The sequence below is a fragment of the Balaenoptera acutorostrata genome, chromosome 14 (genome assembly GCF_949987535.1).
Source record: "Balaenoptera acutorostrata chromosome 14, mBalAcu1.1, whole genome shotgun sequence".
In the NCBI taxonomy this organism is placed as follows: domain Eukaryota; kingdom Metazoa; phylum Chordata; class Mammalia; order Artiodactyla; family Balaenopteridae; genus Balaenoptera; species Balaenoptera acutorostrata.
Window position 1 is genome coordinate 66,841,046 of NC_080077.1, and position 14,852 is coordinate 66,855,897.

Genomic DNA, 14,852 nt, shown 5'->3' on the forward strand with positions numbered 1-14,852 from the left:
TACTCACTACCTGAAATATTCTTATAAGGTGAGTAATATATGGTAGAGAATGGGAATTTGCTTGCTACACTACAGGCTGCCTAAGCACAAAACTAATTTCTTTTTACTGAGAAATACCTCATCTCTTTCCAGTTTGTAGACAGGGTCTTTGGCGACTGTCTTAACCCCCAAGTGGATCTGAGGTGAAGAAAGAATATCACTTAAGTGGAGTTGTTTTCCTTCAAGACATGAAATAACTGGTAAGAGTCTGTACCTTTTTACCTTTTCAGCTGGAGTTGAATGTGTATGAATCTGATGTGTCAAAAATATTGATAATAGATGACTTGGGGCCTGATGCTGCAGCCCTCAGGCAGTCAAAACTCCAATTGACTTCAGTGAGAACTTTATTTGTCCAAGGTCCAGCTGCCCTGTGCCTGTAGGGGAAAAGAAAAAGCTTAAATGAAGCGCGGGTGCAGAGCTTCAAGAACTATAGACAAAAAGTCTTAGATCATGGTAGAAAGAAATCTGCAGCTGGTTGCCTGTCTGAGAGCTGTAATCGACAAAAGTGGCTTGGTCTACTAAGAAAAGAATAGTTTTGATTGATTTTCATCCACTTATTTTTTAAAATTAATTAATTAATTTACTTTTGGCTGCGTTGGGTCTTCGTTGATGCGCGTGGGCTTTCTCTAGTTCTGACGAGTGGGAGCTACTCTTCGTTGCGGTGCGCGGGCTTCTCATTGCGGTGGCTTCTCTTGTTGTGGAGCACGGGCTCTAGGGCACATCGGCTTCAGTAGTTGCGGCACATGGGCTCAGTAGTTGTGGCTCGCAGGCTCTAGAGCGCAGGCTCAGTAGTTGTGGCGCATGGGCTTAGTTGCTGCACGGCATGTGGGATCTTCCGGAACAGGGATTGAACCCATGTCCCCTGCATTGGCAAGTGGATTCTTAACCACTGCACCCAAGGGAAGTCCTCATCTGCTTACTTATGAACATAAAGTCTGTATATTTGAGTAGCAAAGTGTAACGCCAGTGCTTTGCACAATTTTTAATTCTATTTTGATGTCAAATGCCCTTAATAAGTATTCATGGAGAGCCCATGAACTTCCTCTTTCCCCTAGATTTATCAATCACAAGGCACAACAGGAGAAATATAGTAAGTGTAAATTAAAGGTCAAAAGATTATTGCTTGAAATGTTCAGGAAGACTTTCCATTCATCGAAATTAAAGGTAAAGTGAAATGCAGGCACTTTAGCAATCTACTAGTCCTAACACCTGAGAATGTGTATGAAATAACTGGGACCCAAAGGTGGGAAGACTGTCTTTCCACTTTACTACAATCATCTCTTCCTTTGCCATACTCCAGTCTCATCTATTTCTCTTTACTCCCCTCACCCTCCAAAAGATTACTTTTCTTCTGGGGAAATTTTTGCATTTTAGTTGAAGTGATATCCACCGGGTTTAAAAATCAAACAATCTGTAAACTTTTCAAGTTATAGTATCTCAGACACATTTTCTTCTTCTATTAAGTATGGTGCTTGTGCTAGATTACGTTATCAGTTAACTTCCGACTGTGTTATAATTTCATCTCATTCTTTTTTTACCAGTTTACACTTCTGCTATATTATCCTAATAGAACTGCTCCAGGCAAAAACTACTGAGTAATATTGTGCTTGGTGATTTCCTTGCTTTTTTCTTTAACATCTCTCTCCCTTACTTCAGATACCAGTACTTTAACACTGCCCTGTCAAGCACAGTGAGACACTCAGTGGCATCCCATGATTCAAACAGTTTGACATAGGGGTACTCCAACATTTAAGTATCATCCAAAGTGAGAAATAGAAATCCACCCTGCCATTCAGTGCTCACACCCACACACACATATTTGGAAGAACATTTTCCTAAACCGTATGTGTCTTATGTGTAATATAACATTTCCTATTAAGTAGGATTTCATCCCACTGAACATGCTGGGTGGGTCTCAGTACATTGATTTTTCAATCCACTAATGAACTGCAACCTATAGTTCCCAGAATAGTAAACTCTGTGGTACTTTTGCACCTGTTAAAGGGATAGTCATCTTGGTCACACGTTTGCACTTTTGAAAAGATGGATGAAGATCTGGTGTTTTTAGGAAGTGATCACCTTAATAGTGTGAGTTTAAGGGTCATGGGACAATAGTGAAAGGGAAATTTGAGAACAAGAGGCATTTTTCATTGTTCACTGACTCCAAGGTACTCACAGATATTGATAACTTCTTCATGATCATCAATGAGACTTCTCCATGTGCTATTTCAGAATTTTGGAGATGTTTATCATATTTAATTGGGAATGCATGAACGTAGATTTCAAGAGAGGTTATGCTTTACCCAGTAGTAGATTTCTCGTAGAGACTGCCACTGAAATAACAATCCAGATATTAGCAACACTTTGATTTTGTTTCTCAGAACCATGGCTTGATTCTACATGTTCTGATAGCCTGTGTTCTTACGGTATGTCTAAAACAACCGTGAAGCAAAGCCTACCCTCCTTCTTTCCCCCAAGATTTCTTTGGCCCCTGGAACTTTTTTTTTTTTTTTTTAGTTTTTTTTTAATAGCTACTTTATTTATTTATTTTTTTGGCTGTGTTGGGTCTTCGGTTCGTGCGAGGGCTTTCTCCAGCTGCGGCAAGTGAGGGCCACTCTTCATCGCGGTGCGGGGACCGCTCTTCATCGCGGTGCGCTGGCCTCTCACCATCGCGGCCCCTCCCGTTGCGGGGCACAGGCTCCAGACGCGCAGGCTCAGTAGTTGTGGCTCACGGGCCCAGCTGCTCCGCGGCATGTGGGATCTTCCCAGACCAGGGCTCGAACCCGTGTCCCCTGCATTAGCAGGCAGATTCCCAACCACTGCGCCACCAGGGAAGCCCCCCCTGGAACATTTTTAAGTGTTCAGATAAGTTATGAAATCTGAATCAAGGAAAAACATCTGAGGGAATTAATGATTTTTTGTTACATATTTGTTAGAAGATAGACATATGAAGATGAGAGAGTCTTTGTATGAGAGAGCAGCCAAGCCAATATCACCAATATCTCTCTAAAATAGGTACACGAAAACCAATCATTCAGCCAAGAATCGACTAATTGTTACATGAGCTATTCTCATGTGCTTGCGATTCCGCAAGACCACAGTTCATGGGTTGGAAGTTATATGAAAACCTTCAAAAGTATTCATTTGCAGTGTCATTTATTTATTCAAGGATCATTTATTGAGCACCTATGATGTACCTGCAATGTTGTAAGTGCTAAGTGCTAGGGAACACATGATGAATGAAATGTATGTTTGCAGAGTGAAAAAATTGAAGAGGAAAGAAATTCTAGAGATGCTTCTAAGTAACATTAGACTAGTTCTAATGAAGATACTTTAGCACACAAGAACCAGAGAGAGTTGTTTCATTTCTTCTCACTCATGTTTTACTCTGAACTTCATTAGTGCTGCAGACAGAAGGAGAATGAAGCAGAAAGAGAGAAATTAAACCATAATAATTTTATTTTATACTGAAAATTACAAAGCCATCTTTAAAGTTATTTTGCTATCAAAGTAATTAATTTAAAATAGCAAGTGCAAATTATAGAGTTACTCAGGACCCATTATTCAGAATTCATTGTCCACCAAAGCATTTAAAAGATGGTTTTTGGCAGTATAAAATGAGGAAAATAAAGGTTAACAGAGAACAACTGCTGATGGGAGGTGTAGATAATGTTTCCTAGTGGGAAAATATATTTTCATAAGAAGAAACACTTAACCATAAAACATTACGGAGGGGAGCGATTGGAATTATGTCCCCTTCCATTGCATTGACATAATGTGAAAACAGCCAGTCAAATCAGTTCTGAGTTTTAATTGCACGTAATAAAAAGCCAGACAACCATTGACGGGATCAGTCACTTTTCAACTTGTTTTGCCTTAGGAGGAGAAAGCTTTAAGTCTGTCTTTTAGTTAGTCCTTTACACAAGTTTATTTAAAACATGTCAAAGGTTGGTTTAGTGTATGGATTTTACATAGGGTACGTGTCCATTTTCAGTTAGAAATGATTCCCTTTCTTGATTACTTGTGACTTTAATTGTATGCAGGGTTGTCCTCCTGGAAAGGCAAATTGATGCAATTGCCCACAGACCCTCAGGATCTATGAGGGGAGGGGAAAACAAAAAGGCAGCCAGCAGCTGGTGGTTAAAATATAATTAGTGTCAATATGTAAAATACAATTAGCATCAGCATGCAACCTGCTCCCTAGGCCTGCCTCAGCTGTCTCTGGTCATCTGTGATACCTCTTCCCTCAAATCATCTACCTGCCGACCAGCTGCTGTTCTTGTTGTCAGTGGTTACTAACTATTGGTTAAAATACTCACCATAACACAACTTCCACATTTAGTCTGCATAGAGATATTAAGCTTATAGAATAGATGACTTAATGATATGTTCTGGGTCCTGCACTTCCATAGACAAGGCCTCCTTATATCTGAACTTGGCTATTAAAACTTATCTTGTTAGGACATCTTAATTTGTCACCTTAATAAATCACTGTAGTTTAAAACTATAAGAACTGTTACTACCATATTGTCATGTTATCAAAATCAGACAGCTAAACCCCAGAAATAGTTATATTTATAAGAAAATAATAGAATAATGTCTGATAAAGAACTCATGCTAAGAGTTGCTAAATTTTGATTTATGAAATGAAAAGAAGCTTGTTTGACATCATTAAGATGAAGGAAGATAAATGGCTAATAAACTTTTTCCCTTCAACTAAAGTAATAAAGGCATTTAGCAACTTAGGAGTGAATTGTGCTTTAAATATTTATATGTGAGCTATCTGATTGGAGCTTAGAATGTATTTTTTTAGACATACGGGGTTTCACATGGGTTTGAGCTTACAAGGGAGTCAAGAAAAGTCTCTGAAATCTCTAACATACCTGGGGATAGAATATAAACCCAATAAATCAGACTTTTTCTAAGGTTTAGGATCTTGCAACTTTTTAACTGTTGCAAAACTCTCACACATCTCAGAGTTCGTATCGAATCTCTTTTCCTCTCCCTTCCTTCTTTCCTTATTATTATTATTTTTTTGGATAGCATTTCAAATTGAATAATTTTTCCATTGATTTACATTATAATTTCCCCAATGATTTCTTTTCATTTTTATTGACCCTCGGTTAAATACATACATACTCCATACATATGAGTTTTAAATTTCTTTTCTTAACTCATCATCAAATAATTTATTTCAAAAACCATTAATACACTGGAGGACTTATCACTTAATGGGATTTCAGTGACTCATTTTACAAGGGGAAGAAGTCTTATGAAATGCAAAGATAAGCTATTGGTTTATCTATTCATCTTCTCCAAAACTGTGGGTATTTTAACATGAGTACCCAGTAAGTTTTGAGAAGTACTTACTTAAACAATTTCCAGTGTGATTGGCATCACACTGGAACATTAGGTATGTCTTTGATAGGTGTTGGATCCCACTGCCATTTTTATACAAAGTGAGTTCTAATCCTGCATCCTTTGTCGGGAGCTATGTTATGGGGAGTTAGTTCTTGAAAAGGTCATTCAGGCCGAACTGCTATATTTGTAAGGTTTTGCAGTCACAGGAGGGCGTCTCTACAGGCCTTAACTACTTGCAGATGTCAAGTTTTATGTGTGTGTTAAGGAAGGGGCTGGTGTTAAGACAACAGCCAAATAGAGCTTGGCCAACCAAGTGTGCCATTATGGATGAAGCAGAATTTTGTCAATGACATAATCTGAAAGCCCTGGTTATCAAATACCATATCAATTTAAAAAAACAATCATCAACTGCAGCGAATGTCAGTTTTACTTAAAAGCAACCAGTATCTTTATGGGGAAGATAAAACTCTTCACAATTCCTGCTCGACATCCATCTGAGAGTCAACTCTCTTGTTTACTTCGATTTTGTTATCTAGTAGTTATACAATGCTAAAGTATAATTTTTTTAAAAGATAGTATCATAACTCATAAAAATACAAAATGAATATGCGTCAATTACGTTAATTAATTAAAAAGAGAGAGACTTCCCTGGTGGCGCAGTGGTTAAGAATCCTCCTGCCAATGCAGGGGACATGGGTTTGATCCCTGGTCCAGGAAGATCCCACATGCTGCAGAGCAACTAAGCCCGTGTGCGCCACAACTACTGAGCCTGCGCTCTAGAGCCCGTGAGTCACAACTACTGAAGCCCGCACACTTAGAGCCTGTGCTCTGCAACAAGAGAAGCCACTGCAATGAGAAACCCGCACACCGCCAATGAAGAGTAGCCCCCGCTCACCGCACCTAGAAAAAGCCCCCGCACAGCAAAGACCCAATGCAGCCAAAAAAAAAAAAAAAAGAGAGAGAGAGAGAGAGAACCAGTGGGATATTATAATAGGTTCAAAGGAGAACTGCAAGTTCCAGATATATATAGGCCATCAGGAATGCTGAAATGAATTTAAGAATAGAGGAAGAACAGATCAGTACCCACAGGCCAATAGTCAGTTGCTTTCCACCAGACACAGTTCATTTTGCATTGCTATGGACAAGGCTCACTTGCCTTATTATCAAACTTCTATAAAATACAAAATGATAACATAGCTCAAAGATTATGAAAGGTAGAAGTGGACCCTGAAAGGTACTGCGGATAGGATACCTAATAATCATTATTTTGCCCACTTTAAAGTCTTTCATAATTTTTCTTGACAGAAGCATAAGTCTCTTTTGACTATTAATCCTGGATTCAGAGTCAGTGTGAGACAGAGATGTAGGGTGATTTTATTTCTCTAGTGGAAAGATGTATACCATCCTCAACTGAAGTACGTCTTCTATCAACATAACGGCCTAGAGCCTGAGCTCTGAAGTCAGTCTCTGACTCTGACACTTAGCTGAGGGACCTCAGGCAAGTTACTATCCTTCATGGTTCTATGCCTATAAAATTGCTATCACAATATACATAATTGTGTGAGTTTGCTCTGGGGGTTTCTGCATTATTTTGGATTAACTAAATATTTTTTGAATCCATCTTTATTTTCTTTGTTGATTGCTTTAGGATTTATGTTATGCATTTTTATCTTATCACAGTCAACCTTCAAGATATATGTCTATAAGAACCTAACATGTAGTATAAAAACCTCACAATGATAGATTTCCTCTCTCCCCTCATTACCTTATATTGTTTTCACACATTTTGCTAATACATATTCCATAAATCCCTTACAACATTATACTACAGTACACATTTTTATTTTTGTTTCTACACTCAATTACACTTTAAATATATTTAAATAATAAGAACAAATCTTACACATATTTCTATGTAGCCTCAGTTCCTAGTGACCTCAGTTCCTTTGTGTAGATCCACATTTCCATCTGGCATGCATTTTCTTCTGCCTGAAGGACTAATTTTACATATTTTTCATGCAGGTCTGTTCTGATAAGTTCTTTCAACTTTTGTAGATTTGAAAAAATCTTTATTTTTTTGTTTTGGAATGAGATTTTACAGAATATAGAGTTCTAGATTGTCAGTTTTTTTTTTGTTTTCTTTCAGCACTTTAAAAACATTGCTCTACCATTTCCTCCCTTTGACTCTTTCCAGTGGGAAATCTGTCATCATCTGTATGTTTGTTCTTCTGTACAAATTGTGCTTTCTTTCTGCTGGCTCCTTTTAGGATTTTATTTTTATCGCTGGTTTTGAGCAATCTGATTACAATATTCCTTGCTGTTGTTTTGTAGGTTTCTAATACTTAGGGTACATTGTACTTCTTGGACTTCTGGTTTTATATTTTTTCATCAAATTTGAAAATATTTAGAGTATTGTTTCTTCACATTTTTTTTTTTTTTTCTATTCCAACTCTCTCTCTTTAGGGGACCCTAATACATGTGTATTTGGCTGCTTAAAGTTTTCCCACATATTGCTTTGTTCATTTAAAAATACTCTTTTCTCTGTCTTAATTTCAAGTTCACTAATCTTTTCTTCTAAAATATCTACTCAGGTAATACAATCCAGGGTGTGGTTTTTTTTTCCATCTCAGACATTTTAATTTCTAAGAGTTTAATTAATCTTCTTTAATATAACTTTCATGTCTCTTTTTGAAAATATGGAATACATGCATACATTCACTACATACTAAAACATTTATGATAACTCTTTTAACATCCTTATCTGCTAATTTTAACATTTATATCATTCTGGGTTTATATCAAGTGATTGATCTATTTCCTCATTATAGATTATATTTTCCTTCTTTACACGTCTGCCATTTTTTTTTGGTTGGATGCCAGTCATTGTGAATTTACCTTGTTGGGCAATAGATATTTTTGTTTTCCTATAAATATTCATGAGCTTTGTTCTGGGTCACAGTTAAATCTCTTGGGACATTTGATTCTTTCAGATCTCACTTTTAAGATGTGCTAAGTAAGCCAGAGCAGTGTTTAGTCTAGTGTTTGCCCTACAACTGAGGGAAGATTCCTCTGTGTACTCCATTCAATGACTATGAATTATGATAATTTTTCAGTCTGGCTGGTGGGCCCAGACATTATTCCTGACCCTATGTATGTACTAGGTGCTATTCTCTCTAATCCTTTTGGGTGGTTCTTTTTCCAGTTTCAGGTAGTTTCTTCACAGTCCTGTGATAATCAGTACTTGACTGGATGTTTGAGGGTTACATAAACAGGTGTTGTTTTTTGTTTTTTTTGGCCATTCCACATGTCTTGCAGGATCTTAGTTCCCAGACCAGGGATCGAACCCGGGCCCATGGCAGTGGAAGCATGGAGTCCTAACCACTGGACCACCAGGGAATTCCCGAGGGTTACATAAACAGATCTCAGGTGTTCTTTTCCTGTAAAGTTCTCTCCCCTGTACTCTGTTTAATGTATTCCATTCACTTCAATTTCCCCAGACTCTCCGCCTTACCTCATTAAACTCAGAAAGTCTGTTGAACTTTGTCTGACTTCTTCTCCTCTATGCTGCAGCCTAAAAACTCTTATCAAGGAAATAAGCTGCCCTAGTCATAGGGCTCATCTCTTCTGTTTCCCATTTCTCATGGATCACTGTCTGTTGTTGCCTGATGTCCAATGATTTAAACTATTGTTCCATACATTTCCTTCTAATGTTTGGTTGCTTAAGAAAAAGGGTAAATCTGGTCCCTTTTACTTCATCTTTGGATAAAGCAGAAGTTCGAATTTTAACTCTTGGTGCTATAAAGAATTAAGTTTGTCAGATAATCTCTCCAAGCATACTTAGAATGTTCTGTTGACTCCTTAAAATGTATACTAATTGAATAGAATTTTTGTACCAGTCAGCACAGAGAGCTTCTGAGAGAATGCCAGCAAATGATAGACAAGGAATTCCAAGTGAAGCCTACATGAAAACAGGGCAGAAAGACAGAAGGCATTTTGAACTAAAAGCAGACATATTAACGTAGATGCTGACTCTTGAAACTGGGTTACAAAGCCACATATACCTACAGAAGAGGTATGTAGTTAAATAAATATACATTTCTCTCTAACTATACTTCCCAGTCATTTCCAATTAGAGAAGCCCTTTTAAATTTGATCTCAAAAAAATAGTGTGGTCTCCACATGACAGTAGTTGTAGTCTTTGTTGATTTAGCAGTTACAAAATGACAAAAGATGACTGTGAATTTAGTAACATTCAATTTCTTCTACTTTGTTGAGCATACTAGCATCTGTCTGTCACCAAGTCCAAGCTTGTACTGCTTGACACATGACAGGTCAATAAATAGACAGATGAGGTGTTGGGGCAGGCAATAGTGACTTTATTTGGAAAGCCAGCAGTCTGAGAAAGATGGTGGACTTGTGTCCCAAAGAACCATCTCACTAGAGTTAGAATTCAGGCTTCTTTTTTACTAAAAGGGGAGGAGTTCTGGCTGGTTGTTGCACACTTCTTGGTGCCAGAATCCTTTGGTCTGGCAGCTGTTCACATAGCTCCCATCATGGTGTTCCTATAAACCTCCCACTAGAGAAATATTATTCTCTATTTGCAACTTTTTATCTCTATATGAATGGAAAAGTGTTATACCTTTAAAGGTCAGAGACTTTAGAATGGGCTACCCTGTATATTTCAGGCTATAGGCAACACTCTTTTAGGGAAGGTGCAGAGCCAGCATGACTAAGCATAGGCAACAGAGTACAAAGGTTAGAGCTAAAGGAATAGATTCAATATGGAGTCAGGCTTGTTCTTTTTGGTTACATATCTATTTGAAAAAGATGAGCTATGCATTTATTTATCTAAATGTTTATTTATCTACAGATAATTCTTGACACATGAGTTGAAAACTCCCTAAAAATCCAGAGTCCGACAGAGGTCTGAAGTCTGGGACACAATTCAGGAAAACAACTTTAATTGATTATATGTATCTATATCTATATCTATATCTAGATCTAGATAGCTAGCTAGCTAGATAGACAGCTATGTAGAAAAACCTAAATAGTTACCCATAGCATTTAGATTCTTCTCACCTAATTTTCATTAATTCTTTGTGGAAACAACAAACAAACTGACAAAAATATTTTGGATATTTTAACCTGAAGTATATGAATTGGAGTAGATCTAATCAATCACAGTCAGCTCCCTCTGCCCATTTATAGTCAGGTATGATTATTCAAGTTATACTAGAATTGAGGAGAATGATTTCTGGCCTCAAACAAGGTTTAGTTATTAATCAGTGGTATAGAAGCTTGAAACAAAATTTTAATTTATGTATCCAACTTACATAACATATATGAGGGTTTTATTTTTTTGAGATCTACAACATGAAATAAAGATTCTTGAAAATTGTAGTAATAGTTTCTTTCTTCAAAGAATACATTTATTCTGCTTAAATCTTCTATTTTCTTCAAATGAGTCCTTAAAAAGGTTCTCAGGCTTTTAATGAAAATCATCAAAATAATTAAAAGAACACATACAAAGATTAAAGTCAGAGCCAGCAGAGAAACAGGAGAAACATTTCAGCAAAAAAACAGTAGAGAAAAAAGTCAAAGATGTAAGATCTGCTCACAGAGCACTTCCCAAAGGTTACATATTAGCTCCAGGCAAATAGCAATAGAGAATCACCCTTAAATCTTGTAAAAGATTATGACCCATAACAAACTAAGCAATAAAAACAGAAGGAAAACTTGCAGATCTTCATACTTCTCTAAATCAAACAATAACAACAAAAACATAGCTTGTATTAATGTCTTTTGAATCAAACAGCCTTTTCTCTCTGTTCTGCCTTGTACTTTCAGCTTTGTAGTTAGTTGACCTTTTTCTGTTATTATTCTCTGGTATGTTTAGCATCTGGATGCTTATTTACAGACTTGTTTGTTGAAATGATGCTGACACATTTTAAAACTACATTCCATGATTTTATTTTTAGAATATTTCTTTGTTTCTTTTTAATACATCAGCAATTCTTGATTATTGGTTGTTGTCTAGAGCTTGCAGAAATCTGAGAAGAAAATGGCCTATTATCTTTTTTTTTTTTTTTTTTTTTGCCTGGGGCTGTCTCAAAATCTGTGATAATTTTTAGGTTTCTTTATTTTTTCAAAGTATTTTATTTAGCTCCCCTGGATGAGTAATACACAATTGCTGCCTTTAAAACATTTATATCTTAGTGGGATGATAAAATAGACATTATAAATGGTAGACTGAAATATAAATAAGTGCCTGGAAAAGCATTGTTAGGTAGGATTTCCTGTAAAAAAAGAAAATAAGAGAGAGAAAACAAAGAAAATTGTATGTTATAAAATTTGGTCACTGTCATATTTTACCACTCTATACCTCTGTTACTTGTCAGTTTTCTTAAATCTCTGAGGTATATTGTTTCTATCAATAAAATTAGGAGAACCTGCATTCTATAGAACTGTTTAAGGACTAACTGAGTTTATTTAAAGATCTAAGTATTTAGTAGGTACAAAAGTTGTTGTTACTTTTGTATTAAGGGGTTCAGAGATTTCATACACAGAAACTGGGCTTTTCCTCAAAAAGGGAGGAGTTGGTTTTGTTAAGAAATAACATGGAGTAGGATAATCTACAAAGAGGTATGTGTGAATAAAATCACAGATGCAGAAAAGGGCAGGGCAGGTCCAAAAGCACAAGATCAAATCATTTAGAGGAACCATATACATAGGAAAGACCTTAGAGAAAAATCTGGAACAGAAAGCTGAGGCAATGTGAAGAAAATTCTTAAATGCCTGTTAACATATATGGATGATATTCAGTTGGCAAATCAGAAATACTGAACATCTTAAGCCAGCTTCATTGCATAAGTAACTACAGAGAAAACACTTAAAGGGCTAGAGAGCCAAATTGGCCTCCAGCTGTGTTACCTGATATATAAAAATGCTTACGACACCAGGTTTCTTTTTCCATATTCTATATATTCTTTAAAAAGTAATTTATATTCTTAGTAGTAGCATTATATAATGCAACTCTCATATATGTATTGACAGGTGAAGAAATTACACTCAAATATGTCTTTGGACATGGATGTATACTTTTCAGTTTACACAGCAATACCCAGATCAGTGCCTAGCATGATATCAGTATTTAATAATAAAATTTGGTGCATGAAAAAAATACATTAATTTAAAAACATTTTCAAATATTATCTAGTTCCAAGTTCATTTTTCTGTTAAAAAAAAAAACTAAAGATTATTTTGACACAAAACCCTTCTTTTTATTTATTTATTTATTTAATTTTTGGCTGCATTGGGTCTTCGTTGCTGTGCGCGGGCTTTCTCTAGTTGTGGCGATCAGGGGCTACTCTTCGTTGTGGTGCGTGGGCTTCTCATTGTGGTGGCTTCTCTTGTTGCAGAGCATGGGTTCTAGGCGTGCGGGCTGCAGTAGTTGCGGCACACGGACTCAGTATTTGTGGCTCACGGGCTCTAGAGCACAGGCTCAGTAGTTGTGACGCACGGGTTTGTTTCTCTCTGGCATGTGGGATCATCCCCGGACCAGGGCTCGAACCCATGTCCCCTGCATTGGCAGGCAGATTTTTAACCACTGCACCACCAGGGAAGTCCAAAACCTAACTTTCTATGTGCAATTTCAACATGTGATTTACTTGGTTTCTCTTTGACAAGATTTTTGGCTAATATTCCTTTAATATTCTTTTCTGTAACCGTGTATCATAGGAGGAAAAGGCTTGAAAATTTCTTCATACCTCACCTTTGAACATTGAAAAAAAACTCACTGCACTAGTATGTTGCGATAACAATGACTATATAAAAATGTTTTGATAGCTGAGGATAGTGAAAGACAAAATGGAAACTAATGTGATTTAGCGGCTTCCAAGTATAAGGCATTCTACATACATCCACTTATGCTTCTCAACATTCCTATATTTTAGATATTGATAACCCCATTTCACAGAACAGAAAACTCAAGGTTATAGAGTCTAATATATGAAAAGTAAAATAGAGGATACAGAATTCCAACCAGATATGACTGACTCAAAACTGTTTACTTTTTGATTAGCCATACTGCCTCATAAAATTTTACCAAGTGTTATTATCCTATGTGTACATAGGCCAGTATAGAAATTAAATTCTTTATCTAAGATATCTAAGGAAATAGCTTCACAAATGTCACAGTCATGATAACTGAACCAAACTTTTGGCCAGCAGAGCCAAGTGGAAATTTCAAATATACTAATATTTATATTTAAGCTCTTCAGTATGTTGACAATTCATGTCAAGTGATGAAGTTGGAGCCAAAATGGTCCTACAGGATATTATGGTGTTCGTCCTTAATGAGCATATATCACCTTACTGGGTTTTACCTGCAAGTTTTCCTTGTTAATCACAGCTAGACACATGTACATTTATTGACATACACAAGCCATATCACCTAAGAAATTAAATCCATAAAAGATAATTATTTCAGAAGGGTTTTCACCATCCTGTGAATATAAAGCATCATTCTGCTGCTTATGTTGTAAACTATCCTATGATGATAGGGGGGAAAAAACTCCAAAAAAAACCCAAAACAGATATTGCTTTTCACTTTATCTTATGGAATGTTTGAGAGTCATTTGTTTTATGGATGAATAGAAACAATATCATGCTACAACTTCTTAAAAACAAACTTAATATGTACTTTGGGAAATAAAAACCAACAAAATATTTTTCTGCTGACACTTAATTTCACCAAAGTTAAACTGGAGAAGAATAATAGAGTTGTCAAATGACATTGCTGTGCAAAGGAAACTGTAACATGATGGATTTTTTTTTCCAAGATAGCATTCCTGATGACACCATAACATAGAGAACATAACCAAAGTGCCTAACACAGAAACAAGTACATACTATAAGTCAGCAATGAGCAGACTACTTCCCGTTAGGGCCGCACATCAGTAACAGAAAGGGGCTAGTTGGGAAGCTGTTTTAAATATATCACCTTAAGTCAAGTGAATACATGGTGGTCAAGTACTGGAGTCGAGCCAGATCCTGTGTAGATACACACACAGAGAAAGAGGGGGAGATTGAGAGAGAAATACAAACAACTCAGTGAAATCAGAGACAGGTATATTTATGTACAGGAAGAAGGCAGCATGAGCAGAGACACTGAAACAAAAAACATTATAATGGCTACAAACTAATATATATTTAAAAACCTTTCTGTAACAATATATGTTAATATGACGTGTCACACGACCACCGGGCCAAGTCTGTCATCTCTAAGCTGTAGGTAAGAGGCTGAAAATTCTAGAGCATTAAAGCTTGCAATAGAGAAGTTAATTATTAATACGTTATTATTCCTAAGACCAATTAAACACATAAGCATCAAAACAACATGTGAGTTAGCATAAATAAACACTAAGACATTGTATGATACTATTGGCAAAAAA